This window comes from Sciurus vulgaris (genome assembly GCF_902686455.1).
Source record: "Sciurus vulgaris genome assembly, chromosome: 14".
NCBI lineage: Eukaryota > Metazoa > Chordata > Mammalia > Rodentia > Sciuridae > Sciurus > Sciurus vulgaris.
Genome location: NC_136475.1, coordinates 19,756,444 through 19,778,024, shown reverse-complemented (window position 1 = coordinate 19,778,024; position 21,581 = coordinate 19,756,444). Strand labels below are relative to the sequence as shown.

General features: G+C 46.3%; 2 long non-coding RNA genes across 14 annotated transcripts; one reads left to right on the top strand and one right to left on the bottom strand.

Moving 5' to 3' along the window:
- Positions 1-950: 950 nt before the first annotated feature.
- On the bottom strand, positions 951-10,948 carry LOC306644342. Of its 12 annotated transcripts, XR_013759328.1 has the most exons (6): positions 10,440-10,713; positions 9,471-9,554; positions 8,482-8,515; positions 4,702-4,811; positions 4,212-4,415; positions 951-2,190 (listed from the first exon to the last, which is right to left on the bottom strand). It is a non-coding gene; the product is annotated as an uncharacterized lncRNA (long non-coding RNA). The 12 variants fall into 12 exon arrangements; XR_013759325.1 differs by lacking the exons at positions 4,702-4,811; positions 8,482-8,515 and adding an exon at positions 10,838-10,948 and having other exon boundaries at positions 10,440-10,598; XR_013759327.1 differs by lacking the exon at positions 8,482-8,515 and having other exon boundaries at positions 4,702-4,897; positions 10,440-10,714.
- A 43-nt stretch (positions 10,949-10,991) lies between these two features.
- On the top strand, positions 10,992-19,059 carry LOC306644349. Of its 2 annotated transcripts, XR_013759351.1 has the most exons (5): positions 11,100-11,362; positions 12,005-12,174; positions 16,055-16,204; positions 17,315-17,424; positions 18,598-19,059. It is a non-coding gene; the product is annotated as an uncharacterized lncRNA (long non-coding RNA). The 2 variants fall into 2 exon arrangements; XR_013759352.1 differs by lacking the exons at positions 16,055-16,204; positions 17,315-17,424 and having other exon boundaries at positions 10,992-11,362; positions 18,598-19,058.
- Positions 19,060-21,581: the final 2,522 nt, after the last annotated feature.

Sequence of the window (21,581 nt, the reverse complement as noted above, 5' to 3'; positions counted from 1 at the left end):
ATGCATCCCAGGGTGCTTGTTGAACACCCACCCTACTACGGTGACCCGTCAGGTCCCAGAAATCGAAGAAATATGTCTGGAAACCTCTGATGATGGGAATGCCACCCTCCAGGGTTTCATCTTCAAAGGAATGAGTGGAGAGGGAGCCAAGAGGGATCTGCAAGTTAGAGACGTGTGGGAACTCAGTGAGCCTCAACGCGATGCCCAGGACTCCGGGATCAGAGGTGGTTTTATGTGGAGTTGCTGGGGGCCCTGAAGAAAGCCCATTCACTCTGCAGAGACGGAGGACTCCCTCAGTGCTCAGCCTGCTGCTGTGCTTCTCAGAGCCCCGGGATGCCCCAGGTGTGAGGAGGTGGGGAAGCCACACGCCATCCCAGGTGCTCCTCAGCAACTCCACCTGGACTTGAAGCACGCATCTCTGCATCAGGTGTCAGCACAACAATGTTTCCCTGCCTCCCAGCACAAAAGTGCTCTTACACACACTGAGGTTCCACTGGCTGTGGACCAGCCCTTTCCTCTGGGATTCCTGGGTCCTATGATTTACGAGGCCACAATTCTCAGCACATAGGCTGGGCCCACTCTCAGTCCGGGAGAATATAGGCATTGCTCATACTTCTAGTCTATCCTGACCCACGACACGATGCCTGGCTAGACAAGAGTCCTCTCCACCACCGGGATGGCCCCTTCCCCTGGCTCAGGACTCATCCTCCAAGTACCTTCAGAATGGCCCACAAACACATGGAAGAGGAGGGAACCCATGGGCTGGGAACCAATACCCTAGATCCTGGGATCACACCTGCCCACTGACATGGACACAAAGCTCATGTGCAGTCACCACTGCCTGTCACTGAGGGTCCGATTGAGACACCTGTGGAGTTGGCAGGGGACCTGGATCCCCAGGAGTGGGGGTGAACTGCATCCACTTAAAATTGATGGTGTCCACAGAAAGACAAATTTTGTAGGATTTCACTAATCTCAGATTCCCAGTAAACCAGTTCTTAAAAACGTAAAGAAGGATTCCCAATAATCCACTTCAGAAAAACATAAAGAAGAATGTTCTTTTCTTAGGACTAGGGAAGGCACTAGAAGTAGTCTGGTGGCAAGAGCATGTCCACATGAGTTCTGGAGACGGATGGTGGTGATGTCTAGACAGCAGCAGGACTACGCTTAATGCCCCTGAATTACAAAGGGGTGTTGGGTGTACTCGACCACAATTTAAAAGCAAGGGGATTGCTGATTGACTCTTTAAGGATTGTTTGTGTTGTGATGCCAGAATACAAGAGACTGGGTAACTTATAGCACAGGTTTTATTTCTCAAACTCTGGAGGCTCCAAGTCAGGTGCCCAATCCGATAACCTTCTTGTGTCCTCCCGTGGCAGAAGGTAAAACAGGAACAAGGGCTTCTTTGAGTAGCCCCTTCCCAAGGAAGGAGACTCCAAGGTTCTCACCTGGTAACATCATGTGGAAGACAAAACAGAATGACATCCCATGCTCCCCAGAACCAAACTTCTTGGAATGACTCAGAATGTCTGCAAGATTTCACAAGTCATGATCTTGTTATAAAAGAAGACTTAAGCTTGAAACATGGGGAGAGGGCTCCCTTCTCTGCTCCTGGTTGTGGTCTTGGATGTGGTCTTACAAGTCCTTCCTGAGCTTCTGCACACCACCTACGACAGCCCACCTAACACATTCCCATGGGGCTGACTCACAGTGAAGTCCTGAAGGTTCTCAAGTCTGGAAATCAGAAACATCTCAGGAAACAAATGGGAGATTTGTTCTAAGACCAATAAGAACCACAGTCCTCACATGTTCAAGTCTCTTCTAAAATTGCCAGAGTATTTGCACATAAACAATGTACATCTTCTTCCCATATTAATGGCTTCTGACAACTAATACAATAAAATGGCAACGTAATTCTCCATAATCCTGTATGATCTAGGAAACAATGACAAGTATCTGTCCACTGAGATACAACTTCTTTCCTGAGACTTTTGATTCGCAGCTGCTGGGACTTTGGAGAGAGAAGGATGGGCACAGGGCCAACTGCATTTTTCTTGCTTTGCATCAAGGGCAGGAAAAACTGCAGCCAAGATGAGGGTTTATAGGAGCTGATATTCTTCAAGTCAATGTCTGGACACATCTGGTTTCAGGCTGGAAGACTTGCTTGGAGAGGATCCAAGCACCTGCCCACTGAGGAAGCAATCCAAAATAATGACTTACTTCAAAGGACGTCAAGCATCGGGCTTTCAGGAGGGAGGGGGTCATTCCACTCGTCTAGGACGTGTTACACAGCTCACAGAGCAGGTTCAAAGGGAAACTCTGCAGAGTCCCATGGGGAACACTGCAGAGTGTTGGTGGTTTCAGAGAGAGTGAACCCCCAGGTCACTAGGTCCTCTCAGCCAGAAGGAGGGAACCTGCCATGACGGCAACTAGGACAAGGGACGCCAGGAAGCCTCAGTGGGGAGGGATCTGAAGGAAGGCCAGTGTACGTGATAGAAGAGTGTCCCCTGAAAATTCTTGCTCACCCAAAAGTGGGTGCAAGCTCGTGGGGAAAGTCTTTGCACAGAATCAAACTAAGAAGAGGTCACATGGTGGAAGCAGTCTAAATGGATCCCAAATCCATTATTTGGTATTCTTGTGGGAAGAGGAGAGTTTGAACAGAGACCCAGGGAGGCCTGGGGAAAGAGGCTGTGTGAAGTCTGAGGCAGAGCCTGGATGCCCCCAGACAAGAACAACGGATCGTGGGCGGCAGCAGGAGGGTGGGTAAGAGCAGGGAGAGTTGGGGAGGACACTCCCTGGGAACCCTGGAAGGGAGCGTGGCCCTGGTAGAGCCCACACCTCTTGCCTTGAGTCTCTGGGGCTGGAGGGAAGGTCTCTCCTCTGCTGGAGGCCACCCAGCTTGCAGGGTTAGGTTGAAGCAGCCTACAACCTGCCTGCAGTTGGTCATCCAGGAAGATATGGGTCACAGACACACTCTAATGACTGCATGGTCTCAGCCGTAATGAAGCACGACAAGCGTGCCCACTCAGTCTATGTGGGGAGAGGGCTAGGCACACACTGTGGGGGCTGGTGCCTGTGTTACTGAAACCACAACGTAAACCCGACGGAATAAATAATCGACGGGTGGCGGAGCAGTAGGAACTGACTCAAAAGTATTCACACCCTGAACACATTCTTCACTTCAAAACACTTGAGAGTGACTGATATCTATTTCTTGTGACCTTGCTCTCCAGCAAATTATTCTTCAAAATTCAAAGGAGCCTGTCACAGAACCACACAGAAAGGGATGTTAATTACAGATGTTTAGTGTAAAAAGTAGGACTGTTATTTTTTGTTTCTGCTCTTTTGTTAAAATGAAATTTCTCCTGCATTACCTCAACAATCCAAACGGGAATGTGTACGAAATTCCAAATTGGAAGAGAATATATACTTGCTAAAGAGGCAGTGCCAAGAATTTCGACACTCCAAATGTGTGTGTGTGTTTCAGAGGCAGTCATACTTTAAATGAGAGAGTCCCACAAAATTAATGAGGAAGATCAGTGCTCTAGCCCTACCATGCAAGCAGTGTGACCTTGAACACGTGACTTAGTCTTAGCAACCATCGTCACTAAGAACTAAGTACATGAATAAAGGTCCTCAGGTGTGAAGTTACAAAATGTGTGGTAAGTATGGAGGAGGATGGGTGGGAGAATTCTCCCCCTCAAACAGAATTAGGGAAGGCTGCACCTGCCGTGAGGTGGCTAGGGCGCCTGGGATCCTGCCACAGAGTGGGATTCCAAACCTCAGATTCACTGAGCCCAGGCCACAAGAGCAGGCTATAGTCCAGGGACACTGGAGAGGCCCAATAGCAATGGAGGTCAAGAGAAACCAGGTACCTGCCTGGACCTTTAATCCCCTCCTCTAAGCAGGGCTGGATGAGGATGCCAGAGACCAGCCACAGCAATAGGCCTTCACAAGAACCCTGAGTGGCTGCAGCCTGCATCAGGCTCACTGAATCAGGGTGATGGTCTCACAAAAGCAAGAGCACTTGCTGCGATTTGAGCAGAAGTTCATGTGCTCGGGCGGAATGGCTGGATTGAGCAATGCACTGAGGAATGAAATACATGATTAATATCCAAACCATCTGTGGCTCTTCCACATCATCAGGGGTTCTGATTCAACTGAGTAAAAATGGTTTCTGAAATGGCTTCTAAATATGTTGGGGAACTCACCTGTGTGTGGGACTTTCAGGAAAAATGTCATAATATCTCATGAAGCAGCTCTTCTCTCTTCTAACCCATTTGCAAGGCTGGGTTGCACAGCAAGCTCAGCTCTTTCTTCTCATGCCCTCTTCAAATTAATCATGAATGCTTCTTTTGAAGTGAAACAGATGCCTGGGTTCCAGGTGCATGGAAGTGTTGGAAGGCACTGTCCTCCTTAAAACCAAAACAGAAAAAAAACAGTTCATTGGTGAGGCACATAGATAGGCGTCAGTTATCAATGATCTGTCCTCCCTGGAACCTTCCACATGACCATCTATCACATTCGTGGAACAATGCTTTGCCATGCTCCAAGGGCAGAAGACCATGATGCTGATAACCAGGAAGTCAACTTGAAGAACTTGAAGGGAGCAGCCAGAATTGCAGAAGGCACACCAAGGATCTTGAGCACAGCTGCTAGAAAACAAGAGCTCAACTTCAGTACTGACTTCCCGCCACTTACCAAGTACAATGTTAGCGTCAACCACAATACTCAAAGATCCAAGTACCAGGTGACACCCAGCATCCAGTCATACAAGTGGGAAACATCTGCACTGGAACAAGTATCTTGTCCTTTTTCATAAAAGTAATCAGGAAATGAAAAGAATAACATGGATGGAAGGCTTCACATTTCGCTATCACATATTTCCTCTAATTCCCTAAAAATCAGACACCCAAAAAATAAAAACTGTGTCAGAGATGTGTCAATTTTTCAATGTATGACATTTAAAAAGTTGTGTTCTTTACTTAATATTTCTGTATGCTATATTCCTGCCTAATGCTCTTTGAGATGGGAGTACACAGAATTGAGTTTTTATAATCTAACGTTGCCTTATAAATACGACCAGCTATGTCAGGCATGGCTAACTGAAAAGGGGGACTTGTGATAATCAGAGAATGCAATGCTGTAGCCCCAGGATCCCCGAGTCACATTCACCATGTGGAAACTATGGAAGCCAGGGAGGTAGCAGGAGGAAGAAAGCCAACTGAACAGATGACCTCGGGGATACAGCGGGAGGGATATGCAAAACTGAAGAACACGTTCCAGCTAACCACTGGCATGTGGGCCCTAGACCTTCAGTTTTAAAAAGGGTGAAAAAATGCAGCATTCATGGAAAAATATCTAAACTCTAAAAGTGGATTATTTAAATGGTGTCCAATTACACATCTGATGGAATGGGCTGTGAATTTTGCTCAAACAAAAAAAACAGATGATGACAGAAATAAAGATAAAACCTTCGTCTTTTCCAGGATGCCTGCAAATGTTTCCTTTGACTCAGATGCAAATAACTTTAAATAGAATTTCTGCTTTCTGAACGAACCTATTAAATATTATACTACCCAAATCACAAGGTTTTCTTTATTGAATATTCTGTTATTATTAAACATAAAATGCCTCACAGAACATATGAAGGGAATGACCCAAAGGATGAGAAAATGGCTAGGGATCATTCTCAAATGTGCACGTGTAGCCTGAAGGTTAGGAAAAGGAACCACACACATTGCCTGCTCAAGATTGCACTCAGGCTGCAGGGGTACCAGAGTGGCTGTCCCAACAGTGATGGCTCCATGTCACTGAACAGGCCTAGCTTTCCTCAGATACAGGACACACAGCCAACGACCTCACTTTGATGGCACCTAAATGGCTGCCTGAAACAGTTATCAACTTATTTGCTACATTCATTAATACACACAACTTTACCACTTCAACCAAATCCCAGAAAATTTTAAACACATAATCATTTTGCTTGATATCTCTACTTCCCTTTCACTATCCAAAGATGATATCTACTTCATATTTCAAGTGATACAGATTTATATCAGAATGTCTAAGATCCTGAGGATATATATTATCTCAGTCCTTGTTATGGCTTCACTATTTTATTATTTTGTAAGTAATAAAATATAACTTTCTGTTTTGAATATATCATCCAACATTTTTCTTCCCAAGATGGTAGCCCAATTTCTGTGCTCACTTAATGTGTTGCAATTTGACTAATTGTTTTAAAGTTGTAGATGACCTGTTGGTCCTTGTGAGGGACAAAGTATCCAACATACTGCAGAGAACACACATGTGTGGCAAGAAAAGAATAAAGCCAAGTAGCGGAATGGGCAGGGGGATCCGGAGGAAGCTCATTTTCACAAGAGAAAAGCCCCCCAAAGTGAAAAGCATCTGAAGACAAGTTAAGAAAAAATACCAATGAAAACAGTGCGCTGCCACTTTGTATCCACTAAACATGCAAAAGGTAGAAGCTAGATGGTAGAATGCTGGTGAAATGTGGATGGGTTGAGCTGTTCACAAGAGCCACCTGGCAGTGCTCTGCCAAGAGAGTAAGCATACATTCTTTGATTCAGATATTCTACCTGTGGGTATGTAACCTACATAATGCTTGAACAGTTTCAGAAGGGGACTTGCAGAGGGATATTTATGCTCATGTTCCTTGTAGCCTCATCTGGGCTGACTGCGAGTTAAGGGCTATCTGGATGCCCACTGCTGGGGAAGTCAATGCCTAAAACTGTGGTGGATGCAAATCTTCATATGTCAAAAACAATCGATTAAGAACAATAGATTTAAATATGACAGTCAAATTCCAAACTCTACTTCTTGCTTTCCTATCTACCAACAAGAATGCTTGGTCAAGACACTTGAATACTTAGGGGGGAAAAAAAGGTAATATTGTGTCATTATGCAAAACAGAAATGGTGATATTTACCCATCCAAGATGTTATGCATACTAAATGAGATTTTTGCAGGTATGTTAGTGAATGATTATCTATTCAGATACTTTCAGACTCACCAAAGCAAAAATCTATGAAGAATTACAGTCTCCATAAACAAATTCATCATCAAAAGCCTTGACAATCAACAGGTTCTTCACAAAATAGCTGCATGGGTGGTTGACACCCATCCAGCCCTGGTAAGTCACAATCTGGAGTTTTATAAATTCTCAGGGGATTTGAATAAACATGACATTTAAGATTCCAGATCAAGGAATACTTTGATGGTGACTAGCAGGTTACTAATACACTTTCTTCTTCTAGGACTAGGTGTCCCAGAACAAGCATGTCAGCAAGGAATTCTGCACATTAAAATTAACATAAGAAAACTCTTTGCAGTTAATGTCCACATTCCCTTGTGTATCAGAGCAGTGTCAGACAGGATAAGTGTATTTGAATGTCTACAACTCACTATGAGTGCCAGGGGAAACTTTATTACAATAAGCAACCTAAATTCTGACTCCCTAAAACACTTCAAACTACTTCTAGAATGTGATCACAATCTAAAACCTCCCTACCGTAGTTCACACATGGCTCACAGTTGATACTACTCTTTGTGATTCTCATTCTGTGAGCCCAGTGAAATTAAGCACATTCGATATTCATGGTTTAGAGCAGAAGCCCACTACAGACACAGGGGTCAGGCTGAGTCCTTCTACTTTCTGTTTCCTCAGGGGATTCCCACAGCCAAGGTGTGTCACAGGGTTGTGTGTCCCTCTGATGAGCAATTACTGGCTATGCTGGAACTAACCCTCTCACACCTCAACACCTCAAGTTGGGCTCCAGAGTCTCTAGCCAGCAGTGTCTTGTGAAACACATAAAAATCTACCCCTGCCTCCTGCCACCAAGTGACATGACTAATGACAAGGTATCAAAGTAAGAACCACATAACAACCTCTTTGAGTCCGTCTATGGGATCTCTCCCTTAGATGTCTAGCTGACCTAGATGCCCTGGCTAGAGCAAGACTTCTGGACAGAGCACTGGACACAATTCCACAGTGAAACATTCACCAGGTATGGCATTGTCTGGTGAACATTTCAGTGACCCTACTTGGTTGATGCTTCCATACTAAGAAGAAAAAAATTTTAATTACTCCCAGTTAATAAAAACAAAATACCATCCATTGCCATGTCATTTCCAGGTCAACCACAACAACTTACAAGTCCTTAAAACTTATTGAGACTCTGTCTCAAAATAAAAAATAGAAAGGACTGGAGGTATGCTCAGTGGCAAAGCACCCCTGTTTTCAATCCCCAGGACTAAAAGAAAAAGAGAAGTGAGATAAGTTCGCTTTTTTCCTAACTCATGATACATTACCAGTGACTGTCATTAAGCCATTTCAATATTCCTTTTTTTTTTTCTTTTTGCGGTACTGGGAATCAAACTCAGGGCCTTGTGCTTTCGAGGCAAGCACTGTACCAGCTGAGCTATCTCCCCAGCCCTCAATATTCTTTTCATACTCACTAATTTATATCAAATCTTCACTTTTCTCTTGACTCTGATCACAGAGTGCAGAGAGTGAAATTCAGGATCTGGCAGAACTTATTGGAAAGAAATTAGATGATAAAGTTCTACATAAAGGTATCCATTACACCACACTGGATGTTGGGGAGCAGAATTCATGGCAAACTATTCCTCATGTCCTACCAAAATTATGATCCACTTTATTTTATCATGGGAAAGTGTTTTCTTATTTTCTTTTGGACAAGTGCTTATCCACGGCCAGGCATGCTGACACACGCCTCTAATCCCAGTGGCTCGGGAGGCTGAGGCTAAAGGATCACAAGTTCAAAGTCAGTCTCGGCAAAAGCAAGGTGCTGAGTAACTCAGTGAGACCCTGTCTCTAAATAAAATACACTATAGGGTTGGGGATGTGGCCCAGTGGTTGCATGACCCTGAATTCAATCTGTGGTACCCCCCTCCAAAAACGTTTACCTACTTACACTAATAATGAACTGTACCATCTGTTTCCTTTAGGTTAAAACAAAAGAAAAGAAAGAAATGCACATGCTATAGAGAATCAAGCAACTTAGGACAATAATACATTTCTGATTTGTGGAATGGCAATCTTATTATTCTACTTGGGGATTCAAATATCTTTGGGCATACAACTTTGTGTCTGTAACATTTCAACTTGACTCCTCTAGAAAACACACTTAAAACAATCTACAGTCTATATGAAGGGGCAAAATAAAAATTACTTTCTCAAAAATTTTTACAATACTCCTCCCTAACTTTGTTTTCTCAACAAATAGTAACTGTAATTTTGACATAAAATTTAAAACACACAGACACACACACACACAAAATAAAACAGGTAAACAGAATGTAAAGTAGTGAGATTCCACCACAGTGACCAAAGATGCATCTGGAGTCACTGGAAACAAAAACAGGACCATGTACTATTTATAAGTCCCTCATTTTTAACCAAGATGAATATTTTCAAAGAATACCTGTACATTTCCATGGCGCTCTCTGCAGTAGAATCACTGGCTTCTTGGCACACATATGAGGTCTTCTTTGGGCAGTGTATCCAGCTGAAAGATAGTCACCAACTTGCTCTCACATTTCCGCACTGCCAAAAAAAAAAAAAAAAAAAGTCTGATATTCTACTGAATAAACCTTGAAGTGGACCAAACACCATACTTTGTTCCATATTTCAAAATTAGTAAATGCAATTTCAACTCAAAAAGTATTCGTTATTAGGGAAAAAGCAAGCATAACCTCTTACACACACTCTTGTAATCTAGGACTGACATTTCCTACATCCTCATTTCTTTAACACATGCTACTTCACATTCCTTAGAGCTGTCAAATTCATTCTCATCCAAGCTGAACACACATCCCTGTCACATGGCAATGTGAGCATATTTCCACCCACACCTTGCATCAGCAAACATTTAGGTTTTCAATAAAAACTTAGGCTTCACCATTTAGGAAACTGCTTAACCCCTGTGGGCTCAGTTTTCTCATCTATAAAACAAAAAGTGCAACAGGACTATCTCATGGTTTCCTGAAGTCTAATAAAGGAACCGAGTGCTCAGGCAAGCCTGAAAGGTGGTATGCAAACAGTACATTTTAGCGATAAGGCCCGGTCACTGGGAATCAGTCCATGTCACACATCGCATGGGACCAAAAGCATCTGCTCCAATTCTCTCCAGGGTGGAACCTGGAGCCCACAGGACCGAGCGCCTTGCTGCCTCCCTAAGTCACTGCTCTCGCCGCTGCTCCACTGGAGACCCTTCCTATGTTGCGCTGCTTCACTTAATGCTGGAGACACCGGAGGGCCTCCTGCGCTGTCAGCCAGGAGCAGGAAGAAAGCAGCAGGGGTTTCCAGGCGGGAAGTTGGGGAAGAAAGAGAGAGAGACGCGAGAGAAACAAGGTGGCGGGTGGCCGGTGGCCCTCAGTGGACACCGAAGTACCTGGAGGCGGCTCCTCTCCACGCGGCCTCCCTCGCCCTGGCGGACGGTCCTCCTCCGTCGCCCTCCACTCCCCAGGGCGCCTGCTGGCCGGGCATCCTCTTCACCTGGAGTCCGGGTCCCAGGCGAGGCTGCTGCGGCCACGCCGCCCTGGACAGGACCCTGGAGCCGAGACCACACCCGGCTGTGAGCGGAGTCCCCGCGGAGGACCCGCCCTCGGGAGAACGAGGGCAGCGCGGGACCGGGCGGCCGTCCGTGCGGAGGCCACCAGGCGGGCCCGAGGGACAGGCAGCGGGATGGAGCCTGCGAAGGCGGCGGCAGCGCCCTCCCGGGTCCACCCCGTCCCCAGGCCTGGCGCGGGGGTCTCGGCGCCGAGTTCGTGGCCGCTCCCGCCTGCTCACCTTCCACGCCGCCCGCCGGGACCTGCGAGCGGTCCGCCGAGCCACCGCTTGGGCGCGACCAGGCGCCACTGCGGGTCAAAGTTCCGCCTTGGCTAGGCTCCGCCCCTCCCGGCGACCGCTGCGCCGCGCTTGCGCTCCCGCTTCCGCTTCCGCTTCAGCCTTTTCGGGACTGTAGGGCTGGGGTGCCCAGCCTGCCGGGCTGTCAGCTCACCTGGCGGGCCCAGGGTGCGACAGGATCCGGGTTTCCTGCCTGGACACAAACTCCGTAGGTGTGAGTCCTGCGGCTGCCACTTCGTGGCCACGGACCGTGCGGACGTCCCCGCCGCCTCCTGCTCGGATTTCCCACCCGATACATCTTGTCCATCAGGGTGGTGACAGTGCTGCGCACCTAGTCGCATCTACTACTGCCAGACTGGAGCCTCCCAGTCTCCTTGCAGTAAAGTGACTGCCTGCAAGTCCTGCTGCACAGCAAGCTGCTGGCGAGGGCTTTCTTGGGCCTATGTGTGAGCTCAGCTCCAGCCTCAGGTCTGGAAGTGGGACCTTCTCTCAAGCACGCATGTCTGTCCGGGTAGCACTGCCCAGCGGTTACCTTGTACTGACATGAATGTGGTAGTAAAGAGACACTCTGCCAGGGTGCTGGCACTAAGCACCCAGAGCAAATGCACCAAAAGACAGCCAGGGACCCTCACTTCCCAGGCACACCATGAGATTGGCCTTGGAGTGGTCAGAGCTGCTGCTGTGCCCTGGTGGGCCTCCAGTTCCCCAGAAGCCCGCCTGCTCTACTGCTCAAGGGCTGGCTGTCACCCTGACCTTCCACTGATGTTTCCCATACAATCCCATCAAATAAGGGAACCAGGAAAGAGAACTCAGTTCCCTGTAGTTTGAAATGGACCAAAGGATGCAAAGAGTTGCAGTATAGAGTGGGGATCAAATAAATGGTAGCTGATTCTATTAGGTAAAGGAAGTGTCAACTAAAAGACCAAGAAAGACTACTGGAGACATTAGTTACCCTCTCTGTTATCTATTCTTGCTCTTGTACGGTGTGGAGCATCTCTGGTGTTTGACTGTGGTTGGTTCAAGGATAACATGCTGCAAAGTGTACAGTCAGTGAGTTTGGGGACTTGTGTGTAATAAATTAGTTTAACGATAATGTTTATTTTCCTTTAGCATGTTGATGAAACACAGCAGCTCTGAATGCTAGTGAACAGAATTTGCCACTGCAGTAGAAGTCTGCCTCAGGACCTAATTGCTGAGAGGAAAAAAGGCAGGATCAAGGCCACCACAGAGTGGAGATGGAACCCAGGTCCATTTATGATCAGAGAGTCAAATTAATTTTGGTAAGTGAGCCAGTTCAAATTGGGATTTACTGTATAACAAAGTACAAAATAACTTGGAAAGAAGTGTTCTCCAACTTGTCAAAAAAATCTCTCAAAAGTGAGACAGTTTAGTAAGTGCCTATAAAGCTGTACATCGTACAGTGTGTACAAGGAGCAACTTCCCTATAGGACTAGAAAAATGATAGACAATTTTAGGAAATTAACTCCTAAGAGCCACCAAAATATTCTTTTTTTTTTTTTTTTAATCAGGAAACACTGTAAAACAAGAGTGGATAAATGTTTTTGCACACAGTATTCAAAACCTAAGGTGGAAAGAGAAATTTCTCCTGCCCTATCTCCACAGGTGAGTTGCCCGTTATTTAGCAAGAACTCCATGGACACTTAATGGAATCTGTTAAGTAATTCATGTAGAAAAAGATCAAAGGACCAGAACTGAAGAGCACTCTTCAGTTTCTTTCCAGGCTTTGAGAAAGGTTAGAACTGAAACTTCAGAGATGTTTTTCTTTTTTTATTATTTTTAATTTTTATAGGCTGCATTTTGATTCATTTTACAAAAATGGGGTACAACTTTTCATTTCTATGGTTGTACACGAGGTAGTTTCATCTATTAATTAAAAGGATTTTCTGTCATTTTCCTCTTCCAGCGTGGCATATGGGTATTGTTTTTGATGACAGGTTTCTTTTTTGGAAGATTTTTAAATCTTCGCTTGGTCTTTTATATAATTAATATTTGAAGATTACAGTCCTCACTTTTTTTGTCAGTTGACCTATAGTAAAATGGACATTCATTTTGGCTTACAGTTCTTTGAATTTCAATATACATTAAGATTCACACAACCAGCACCACAATCGGGTTACAGAAAAAGTTTTTTTAGCCCTCAACATTCCTCCATACTATTCTGCTAAAGCCACAACCCCCTCCCATGCTTAATTCTGGCCTACATGATGTCTTCTTCATCACTATAGTTTGGAACTTTTGGGGACATCATATAAATGGCCACATCATATAAATGGCCACAGTATGTAAACTTTTGAGACTGACTTCTTTCCTTCAGCATAACGCCTTTAAGATTCATCCAAACTGTTTCCTTTATCAATAGTTTGGTCCTTCTTATTGCTCAGTAGTTAGTATTTATTGTTTGGATGTATCACAGTTGGTTCATTCAACAGTTGTGAGACATTTGGGTTTATTCATTTCTAGTTTGGGATGATTATGAAGAGATCCAGCTAAACATTCATGTACATGTTTTGTGTGAAGACAAGTTCTTACTTCTCTAGGGTAAATAGCTAAGAATGAGATTTGCTGGATTCTATGGTGGATATGTTTTAATTTTGAAGAAACTGCCAATCTATTCATCCTGATCATTACCCAGGATGTAACTGGGAGGAGATCATCCCTTTCTCAGGAAAGCTGCATTTAATGACCAAGGTGCTTGAGGAAGGTGCATGGACCCAGACATAAGGGAGGCAATCTGTTGATTGCTTATTTGAGTTGATTTAAAATTTTTTTTTATTTGTTCTTTTTAGATATACATGACAGTAGAATGTATTCTGAACTGCTATACGCATGTGGAGTATAATTTATTCTAATTAGGATCCCATTCTTATGGTTGAATGTGATATGGAGTTACACTGGTCATGTATTGATATGTATGTATTGATATGTATGTATTGATAGTTGACCATAGGAAAGTTATTTCTGATTCATTGTGCAGTCTTTCCTGTAGCCATGTACCCTCACTTCCCTTCATTCTTCTTTGTCTAATCCAATGAACTTCTTTCCTCCTCCTGCTGCCCTCCCACGTTATTGTGTGTTAGCACCCACATATCACAGAGAACATTCAACCTTTGGTTTTTGGGATTGGCCTATTTCGCTTAGCATGATAGTCTCCAGTTCCATCCACTTATCAGCAAAGGCCATAGTTTCATTCTCCTTTATGGCTGAGTAATGCTCCATTGGGTATATATCCCACATTTTCTTTATCCATCCATCTGTTGAAGGGCACCTAGATTGGTTCCATAGCTTAGCTATTGTGAATTGAGCTGCTATAAACATCGATGTGTCTCCTTCACTGTAGTATGCTGATTTTAGGCCCTTAGGATATACACTGAAGAGCGAGATAACTGGGTCAAACCGTGGTTCCATGCCAAGTGTTCTGAGGAATCTCTATACTGCTTTCCATAGTGCTTGCACCAATTTGCAGTCCCACGGGCAATATACGAGTAAACCTTTCTCCCCACCTCCTCGCCATCTTTCATTGTTACTTGAACTCTTGATGATTGCCATTCTGACTGGAGTGAGATGGAATCTCAGTGTAGTTTTTCTTCTCATTTCTCTAATTACTAGAGTTGTTTAACATTTTTCCAAATATATATTGGCTGTTTGTATTTCTTCTTCTGTGAGGTGTCTGTTCAGTTCCTTTGCCCACTTATTTTTATTTTTTTGGTGTTAAGTTTTTTGAGTTCCTTATATACCCTGGAGACTAGTGCTATATTTGAGGTGCAGGTGGCAAAGAGTTTCTCCCATTCCGTAGGCTCTCTCTTCATATTCTTGAGTGTTTCCCTTGCCGTGAGGAAGGTTTTTAGTTTGATGCGATCCTGTCTATTGATTCTTGATTTTACTTCTTGTGCTTTAGGAGTCCTGTTGAGGAAGTTGGTTCCTAAGCCGACATGATGAAGAGTTGGGCCTCTGTTTTCTTCTAGTAGGCACGATGTCTCTGGGATAATGCCTAAGTCCTTGATCCACTTCAAGTTGGGTTTTGTTCTGAATGAGAGATGGGGTTTCACCTTCATTTTGCTACATAAGGCCACCTGTTTTCCCAGCACCTCTTCTTGAAGAGGCTATCTTTCCACCAATGTATGTTTATGGTGCCTTTGTCTAGTATGAGATAACTGTATTCATGTGTTGTCTGTGTCTTTCATTTTGTTCCATTGGCCTTCATGTCTGTTTTGGTGCCAACACCATGTTATTTTTGTTATGATAGCTCTGTAGTATAACTTAAGGTCTGGTATTGTGAAACCTCCTGCTTCACTTTTCCTGCTAAGGATTGCTTTGGCTATTCTGGGCCTCTTAGTTTTCCAAATGAATTTCATGACTGCCTTTTCTATTTCTGTGAAGAACGTTGTTGGAATTTCAAAGGGAATTGCATTAAATGTGTATAGTATGGCCATTTTGGCAATATTACTTCTGCCTATCTAAGAACATGGGAGATCTTTCCAACTTCTAAGGTCCTCTTTAATTTCTTTCTTTAGTGTTCTGTAGTTTTCATTGTAGAGGTTTTTCAACTCATCTGTGAGACTGACTCCCAAGTATGTAATGTTTTGGAGGCTGCTGCGAATGGCATAGTTTTCTACTTTTTCTATCAGTCAATTCATCATTGGTGTATAGGAATGCAATTGATTTATGTATGTTAATTTTATATCCTGCTACTTGACCCTCCTGGATTGGCAGGAAGTTGCATTCCAGACTGGAGAACATGCAGCAAACAGAAAGAAGAGTGTAAGGAAGTGTAAAGAAGAGTGTAAAGAAGAGTGTAAGAGTGTAACCTCCCCACAGGAAGGGAGAGCTGGTCACACCACAGATCTAGACTTTTTCTGATGGTGGTTCTTTGGCTAGAGACCTGTCCTGTCACAGCCTGTATAGCCAGTGTGTCTTGGCTGACATGGACTGGCCTGTGGAGAGACGGGGGTTACAAGAGCCCAGGCCCATAGGGACGCTATGGGAGGCTGTTTGAAGGAGAGGCCAGGCTTCTGCTGACTGTACACCTGCCTGCCCACAGTGCCATGCCTTTCATCCTGGGCAATAGGCTGAACCCACATGCTGAGGCTTTCTGTCAGCCTCCAGGCCTTTGGGACTCCACCTCTGTTGCCTTTGTTGCAGCTCAGCATGGGTGACTTGAACTGGAGCACTGTGCTGCCTACCTGCTGGCCCAGCTCAAGGACATGAAGTGCAGCGAGGCAGAGTGTGAGGGCGAGGAGGCAAAAGGGTAAATGAAGAATGCTCATAATTTGGCCACGCCGGGTGGAGTCTGTAAGTCTGATGTTGCTCTGGGAACAACAGTAAGCCTTTGTCCACTCAGCCAATGGTCCCTGAGAAGAGGTCCCACAGGGGCTCAGGGTCTGAGGGCTTCCTGACAGATAGAGGTGTCGCCTGTTTTGGCAAAGCTCAGGGCAAGGCAGTCATGTTGGATTCATTTCTCCTGTGGCTGCAGCCTCGGTTCCAGTGCGATCTCTGAAGCACTTGTGGAGCTAGAGCCTTCTCCAGGAGCTGCTCTTGTGCCCAGTCAAGTGGCAGCACTAGCATCAGATCCGGAGCTCAAGTCCACCCAGCATGTCTCTGGAAGGAAGAGGCAGTTCAGGGGCTGGCTTTAGTGCCAGCTCTGGAGCTCCAGGCAGCTGAAGCTCTTGCTCCACTGCTGGATCCAGCTCTGTGCCCACTCTAGAGGTGGAGGCCACCCTAGTGCCAGTTCCTCTCAGTACAACCTTGCCGGCCTTATCCTGTGACCACAGAGAAAAGGCTGAGGGAGGAAAACCCTCATGTCTTAACATTCCCTCTGGACCTGGGGGCAGAGAGCTTCATGCTGATGGATGAGGTGAGTGTCTGGGCATGGCTGGGCAGAGTGGGTTGAACTTCCTTCTGATCTCTGCTGTCTAGGCCTGCTGTTCCCTGCTCCAGAGCCCATGTTCCTGTCCCATTGCCCAGTTCACCATTGCAGCCAGGGGTCTTGACTCCTGGGTGGTGATAAGGTCCAAAAGGAAAAGATGTGTCCGTGAGCTCTGAATAGGGCAGAGTGGTGAGTCAGGACAGCACAGAGGCAGTAAAGAGAGAGTGCTCTGTATGTCAGCGGGGCTGGTGTACGTTTGTCCATCATAGCAGAGGGGAAGGTAACCAGATGTAGAAACGGTATTTGGGGGGATAAAGGAGGTTTAGAAGCAGACCCTGTGCACAGGCCAGGCTTCATACTCAGTGGCAGACCAAGGGGACAATGTTGTCTTGAACTTCAATCCTCAATCTCTGGCTAACCCAAGGAGCCCAGATGGCTCAGTGCCTGGTTGTAGTTGCCAGAAGTCCCCAGAGAGTGCTGTGAACCTGAAATGTCCCTCAGTTTCTGAGATTCTGCTGATGTTGCCATCCCCACAGTTCTTGGAGTTGAATTCAGAGTCCTCAGCAATGATGTCCAGCATCACTGCATCTTTGAGCAGCACCTCTTCAGTCAGCCAGGCCCCTTCCCATGGCCACCAAAAGCAACAGTGAGTCCAGTATTGCAGTGTCTCCACTAGCAGCTCCTCGCTGCCCATCTGCACAGCTGGGAGACAGCTGCATGGTTCATATCAACCTAGAGGGGCAAAGCATGGCAGAGTACGAGAGAATCCTGGTGAACCTGACAGCAGGGTTTTCTCCCAGGTGCCCACACTGGAAAAGGCAAAAAACATAGCCAATACCATGGACTAGTCCTGCCATCTTGAATTGGGGCTTCTGGGTGGTCAGGAAGGGTAGGTGGGGATAAAGAAGAGAGAGGTCAGTGTTAAGGACTTGACCTAAGAGGAGGGAGAGCACCAGCATGCCCAGCTCCAGGTGTGAGTAGACCTGCATGCTGTGGGGTTTGCAGGCCACAAGTGGAAGAGCAAGTACAGGGGACAGATGAGGTCAGAGAAATATCTAGGGTGCAGGCTGCACTGTATGGACCTTGGTATTCCTGAGGTGGACCTTTGGAGTTTGGAGCAGAGGAGGTGGCAGTGATTTCTCCTGTGTATGGGAGGGGGTGTGTTGCTGGTGGGGAGGGGCTGAGAGCCTCCTTGGCGTGATTAGTTGTGGTATTTTGGGGCCACGGACACCTAGGAGCCATACAGGAGGCCAGGAGTGTCGGAGTCCTTGTATGCCTTGAATAGGGATCTATTCAATAGGGGGTGAGTCTCTTTGTAGAATTTATATGGATGTGGAGTATGCGCTCTAATGTTCCAGGTGCCCAGATTTAGAAGAGACATGATCTATCCTCCCCCTGCTGGCTCAGGTGTCCCATTACACTCCAGCCAGCACTGAGCCTCAGGAAGCCAGGAGCTCTCCTGGTTACTGTTGGTCTCTCACCATCATGATCTTGTTCCTGGCTGTTGGTTTTTTGTCCTGGCTGTCAGGACCGAAGCCTGCAGCATTTCTGCCTGTGTCAAGTACAGAATCAGCCTGCATCCCAGAGTAGAGCTGGCATATAGTGGGCCACTGGCCTATTACTCCGATCTCGTTTAGAGTAGAGTGTGTCTGTGCACAGGCTCATTGGTTCTTTTACTCTGAGTGAAAAGTGGCTCCACACAGGACAATGGCAATTACAGGCAGTAACAGGGCTAGTAGCCCATGGGCAGAACCCATGTGATTACAGGGAGCCCAGCCTCAGGTAGCAGGATAATGAGATGGTGCCTTTGTGTTCACAGCTGAGGTGTCTCCTGAATGTCCCTGACTGCTGTCCTCCGGGCATGCCCTCTGGGGCACCTACCCTGATGACCTGTCTCCCATTCTGATCCAACTGACATGCCGGGATAGGGCTCCTGCTATTGTATGCATGGCTTCGGACTGACACCTACTTAAGGAGGAAGAGGATTTGAAAGACTTTGAGCTCCTGCAAATCATCTCACAACATCAGATTAAGTGGGACAATCAGATGGTGGGGAGAGATGATCAATGAGCAAGCTCAGAACAACTTGCAGCCCAAAGAAAGAGTGCCTTGGCCTAGTAAAACAGACAAAAACTGTGTGGTGGGCCTTGTGCACAAAGGAAACTGCACTGAGGTGGCCCTAAAAGCTGCAGTCTCTGTGCTGCCCTGGGGCTGCTGGACCTCCCTATCATGTGTCCTCCCCTGCACCTGATCAGCCATTGCACAGCTAACATCCATGAGGGGCAACAAAGACAGGCTCCTTCCAGCAGGAATATGCACCATGGGTCACTCTTAGGGATGATTTTAGAATAAGACGGGAAAATGGGCTACAAGTGGAATCCACACTAAAGTGGAGGAGGGTGGGGAGGAGGAGAAGAAGAAGAAGGAATACAAAATGCACCAGAAGAGGCTTAATAATAACCAGAATAAGGATACCAATCAGAAGGATAATGATGAGGAGGAAGAGAAAGACCTGAAAAATTCTGTTCTGAGGACACATTCCTGCTGAGGTCATCCTCCATTCTTGCCCAACATACTTTCAATTTATACCAAGTCCCAGAACTGCATTCATCTATGAATGGATTAATCCACTGATTGGGCCAAGGCACTCACATCAAATGATCCCCGGAAACACTGGAGTGAACATTGCTGCATTCAGAGAAAAACTAAAGCACGTGAGCCATTGGGGGCAAATTCTGATGCAAACCCTAACAGTGACTCTGGCAGGTCCAACCTGAATTGAGTCATTCTGGGGTCCAAGGTGCTTTTTCTTTGAAAGGTGATAGTTTGGTTTAGTTCCTGCGCATAGTCTTTCCTCAGGGAAGAATCATGGAGAAAATCTTTGATGGTACTGTAACCGGATTGAAGGGCTGTAAGGTCTGTTGCTCAGGCCTGACCTGGCAAAGGCTCTCAGTTGTTGGGCGTGTCCTGTGGTGTATGCCATGAGTCACTAACCACCACTCTGTCCCTCCCTCTCCAGAGCTGAAGATCCCTGACAATGTATTCATCTTTTATGCTGCGAATTCTCAATTTAACTCTCTCCAGCCTGAAAAAATAACCCACCAGCAAGTGGACCGAGGTCAAAGGAAGGAATGAAAACACCCACCTTATTCGCTCCTTTCTTCTGGTGACACTCCACATCCTCACAAGGAAACAAGAAGCCTCAGTTGCTGGACATATGTTCTAGAATGCCCAGAGAGCAAACTGCCAGGCTGGGGTGTCTTACAGTTTCTGGCCTTGCTGATGTTGCCATCCCCACAGTTCTTGGAATCCACTTCAGAGTCCTCTGCAATGATGTCCAGCATCACCCCAGCCTTGAGCAGCACCTCTTCTCCAAAACCAGGACCCAGGTTCATAGCCATTAAATGCTTCATGAAGCCCAGTGTCCTAGGAGATCCTCACGGCTCCTCTAAAACATGCAGGTGGGAGAGAGCTGCTTGGTTCGTTTCAGCTTAGAGGAGCAGAGTTGACAGAAGTACAAGAGGGGCCTGGTAAGCCTGGCAGCAGGGTGTCTCCTGGTGCTTACCCCAGGGCAGGGAGCAAGCACGCATCAGATGTCATGGACTATTCCTGCCCTTTAGAATTAGAGCTTCTGGGTGGTCAGGAAGGATAGATGGAAAGAAAGAGGAGAGGTCAGTGTTGACCTGAGAGAAGGGAGAGCACCAGCATGTCTACCCCCATGTCTGAGGGAGTCTGTGTTGGGAGGCAAGAAGTGCAGGCCAGAATGCAGGGGCAGGTATTGGTGGGAGATGAGGACAGAGTAGTGTCTAGGGTGCTGGTTCCACTGTATGGGATGGAGAATGCTGGTGCCCATGGAGGAGGACAGCAGTGTCAGTGTCTGTATGTCCCTTCAGTAACGAACAGAGAGGGTCCCTTGGCAGAATTTATATGAATGTGGAGTGCACACCCTAATCATCCTGGTGTCCAGTTGCAGAGAAGTCATTTTCAATCACTTCCCCTGCTGGGTCAGGTGACCCATTACACCCCATCCAGCACTGAGCCTCTGGATCCAAGAGGTCTCATGGCTGCCATTAAGCCCTCCCATGCATGGTCCTGTTTGTGAGTCTGTTTTGTGCCCTTGCTGTTATGACCCAAGCCTCTAGGGTTTCTGCCTGGGCCACCCACAAATGTAGCCTGCATCCCTGAGCAGACCTGGCATATGGGAGGCCACTAGCCCATTTCTTTGACCTTGGTGGGCATGGAGTGTGTCTGTGCACAGGCTCTTTGTTCCTTTTACCACGAGTGTAATGTGAATACACACAGGGCAATGGCAGGCACAGGTGGACTCTTGTTTGAAGGTTGGGCTACTAGGACATCAGAAGACCCCCTCATGATTATATGGAGGCCACCCTTAGGAACCTGAATAACAAAATTGTGTCCAGGTGGTTAGACCTGAATTTCTCATGAAAGTCCCTGACCACTGTGCTCTGGTAGCCAGTCCAAGGCCCATTCCATGATGACCTATTTCCCACAATGATACAGGTGACCTTGCCTCTGCAAGTCCCCTTCTGAAACTGTTCAAGCATTATGTAGGTTACATACCCACAGGTAGAATATCTGAATCAAAGAATGTATGCTTACTCTCTTGGCAGAGCACTGCCAGGTGGCTCTTGTGAACAGCTCAACCCATCCACATTTCACCAGCATTCTACCATCTAGCTTCTACCTTTTGCATGTTTAGTGGATACAAAGTGGCAGCGCACTGTTTTCATTGGTATTTTTTCTTAACTTGTCTTCAGATGCTTTTCACTTTGGGGGGCTTTT